Raw genomic sequence first — 3,600 nt, forward strand, 5'->3', positions numbered from 1 at the left:
AATAACTCTTTATGTAATCTGTTTTGATTTCATTGATATTAATAAAAGACTTGTTTTGTTTTTATTACGGGCTCTATCTATTTAAGTGTTTAAATAAGATATACCATAGTTTAGAGTAAAGCTTTTTATGGATTATGATGAGATCATAATAGTGAGACCTAAAAAGATGATAACTCTAAACTTAAATAGTTCCTGGTCATAGGATTACTAACTGGTAATTAATAATCCGCAAAGATCGGTACATACTATGCTTGCTTCATTATGAAGGATGTCTGTTCTCATAGACATTTGTGTGGTGATACTATAGCTAGTATGTAGGTGCTTATTATAGAATAAGTTCACTGAACATGACTCGCACAGCTGAACAACTGATGGAGTTCACTCACGTGTCAGCAGTTGTTCACATAGTGATAGTTGTACAAGTATCCTTAGACTTGAGGTCATCATAGTCATCTTGTGTACACTGAACTATGTTTTGGTTTAGTTCTTAGTCTCCAGGGATAATTATTAGGGCTCTTCTGGGTATAGGAATTTGTACACGAAGATAGTGTATGATCAATAAAGGATCTACCCCTTCCAGTGAAGGAAGCGAATGTTCAAGGGTGATCCACTTATGCTAGTTCAGGAATCTCTGGCCAGAGTGAATGAAATTAGAAAGGAGTTTCTAATTTGCATAGAACTACGCATAGTAAATGGTAAGCAAGTGATTGAATTAGATAGGCTTGACACGAGATCCATGCCTTGTATTTAATCGGAACATTATAGGGTAGAAGGAGTTTATTGTACGGTAACTATTCACTGACAGGTTTTTGGTATTCTAAGCAGTGAATTCATATTATCCGGATAGTCGCGATATGTTGAGAAGCATCACTCACGATGTAGAATAAATGTGATTAATTAATTAATCATATTTAATAAATTAGAGAATTTATATAAATAATGATAAAATAGTTTTATAATTATTTATTTCTACTACCGGCTTAATATTGAACCTACAGGGTCACACCATAAAAAGAGAATGATTTAAAGGTGGAGGAATTAATTAATAATGGCTAATAATTATTTATTTGTGAAATAAATAATTAATTGAAAAATTTAATAATTGATTAAATGAGATTTAATTGATTATAAATTAATCAAGAAAAGTTCTTAATATTATTAATTAAAGGATTTAATTTTTGGAAATTAAATCAAGAGAGAGAATTATTTCTAAAGTGTTTAGAAAAAGGATTAATGATTAAAAGGTGTTTTAATTATTAATGAGAATAATAAATGGGATAATAATAATAATATTTATGGGAAAATTTCAGCTGAAAATTTTGCCTATAAATATACTATTATAGACCCTATTTTATTCTAACCCACATCAAACCCGAAAACCCAAAAAGTTTGGAAAACCCAATTCTCTCCACCTCCTTAACATCGTTTTCTTGGTGGATACCGGTGGAGTGCTTCACACTTGAGGAGCAACTGCTAAGGATCTCTGATTGTTGTCTCCGAATTATTTTTAAAGGTTAGATTCGATCCCTCGAATTTTTATTCACGATTTATATGCTTTTATTTGGATTTTGTATGTGTAAAAGTGTTTTGCCATGACCCCGCTGCGTTAAAAATCCAACAATGGCATCAGAGCATAGGTTGTATGCATATAGATCTATGGTAAAAATTTCAGAATTTTATGTGCTTGTGTGAATTAATTATGATTTTTACAAGTTATATCATGGATTAATTTTGTCTGATGAAAAATCGTTTCTCAGAATAATTTTGATTTTTGATCTGGATTCTACAAGTGTTGTAGATCGTCTGGGTATTTTTTTATAATTTTATGATGTATAGATTTTTTATTATGAATTTTTGAAGTTGTTTCAATTAAAATTCGTAATTAAATAATCATATATATATATAAATTGTAAGTTTGTATATGTATATGGCTGCAAATATATCTGTATAGTCTGCTATGTTTGTGTTGAATGCACGGGTAAAGTACAGAAACAGTCAGGTACGGCTGCTGCACGGAGTTCGAGAAAGAAAGCAACGGCGGCTGAAAAAAAAAAGAAAAGGGGGGGGGGGGTGTAACGCATCCCCGGAATGCGTTACACACCTGTGGCGCATTCACGGAATGCGTTACACCCTTTAATGGCTTAAAAGGGGTGTAACGCATCACCAGAATGCGTTACAGGACTTGTAACGCGTTCCTGTAATGCGTTACAGCCCGTCTGTTGATATTAAAATTGATTTTCTGGGAGTTTCGTAACTCCGTTTTGGGCGTGCAATATACCGTTGGATTCGTTTTTCCGAGACGGATCTAATGGAGTGATCAATTTTAGTTTATATAAAAGTTTTGAACTGTTTATATTTCTATGAAGTGTTTTAAAGCTAGTTTTGACTGTTTAAGTTGCTTTTAAATGCTTCATGTGATACATAGAGATGTATAATGCTTAGACTAATGTGCTAGATGATGTAACATGCCTACCTTGATGTTTATTCATGTTGATATATGTGATATATGCTTATTTTATCATGCGATGATAGATTTAGGTGAACTTAAATAAACATAAGGCGTTTGTTAGACAACCTAGTATAGTGAAATTGTTTCATAACCTTAAGAATAATATTATGAATACAATCATAGATTCTTGTGTTTGTGAAACACGTAATTGAATATGAATTTTCGATATGAGAGAAAGGATGATTCTATCAACAACAGATTTCTATCTGTAAGAAAGGGTTATTAAGTGACGCCTCTTGACAATGCTCCACCCGATCTGGGAATCATCTGATTATGGATTTGAAATATTTAATTTAAAAGGAAGAATTTATTTATAATATGATTATGATTGTAACATAATATAATCCCTCTAAAATTAAATAATATCAAGTAGTAATTGGCCAATGATACAACGGGCTTGTGTTGGTCATAGCCTTCCAACATGATAGAAAAGTAGTTCTTATTTTTGAATCATTGTCGGTTCGTGCTACAGCCGAGGGCTTTGATTTCGAAATAAGAAATACTTGTCTATTACATAGAGATGTGTACATTGAATAAGAATCTAAAGGTCGGTACGTGCTACAGCTGTGGGCCTTTGGGGACTGATTCAACTGTACGGAATGTTGGGTTTGACTTGACTTAGAATATTGAGTTTGTCGTGCTACAGCCGAGACTCAATTATTCAAGAGGCTAAAGTTTGATTAGGGAATAATATGAGATGTAATTGACAAGAGTTGTCTGCCTATTGAACATTGCATGGCGGTTCGTGCTACAGCCGGGGTTGTGTAATGGAATGTAGGATCCCTATTCCCACTAGCATTATGAATGCTTAATTTTTCACGTAGGGGGTTGAATAAATTAGGAAAACTAGTGAGAGACACTTATGAATAAAGACCCGATTCATATAGTGTTTTGAAATGAAATCGAATATTTGCTAAGTGTTGTTATGTGTTTATCATTTACAGATTTACTTTGTACGTTATGTCTTCTGCACTATCACTCAGGAGCATACTGGATGCTCACAAATTGACTGGTCCTAATTATGCTGACTGGCTTCGAAACTTGAGAATTGTTCTCAGGATTGAGAAGCTGGAATACGTGATTGACTCACC

The sequence above is a fragment of the Apium graveolens genome, chromosome 9 (genome assembly GCF_009905375.1).
Source record: "Apium graveolens cultivar Ventura chromosome 9, ASM990537v1, whole genome shotgun sequence".
NCBI lineage: Eukaryota > Viridiplantae > Streptophyta > Magnoliopsida > Apiales > Apiaceae > Apium > Apium graveolens.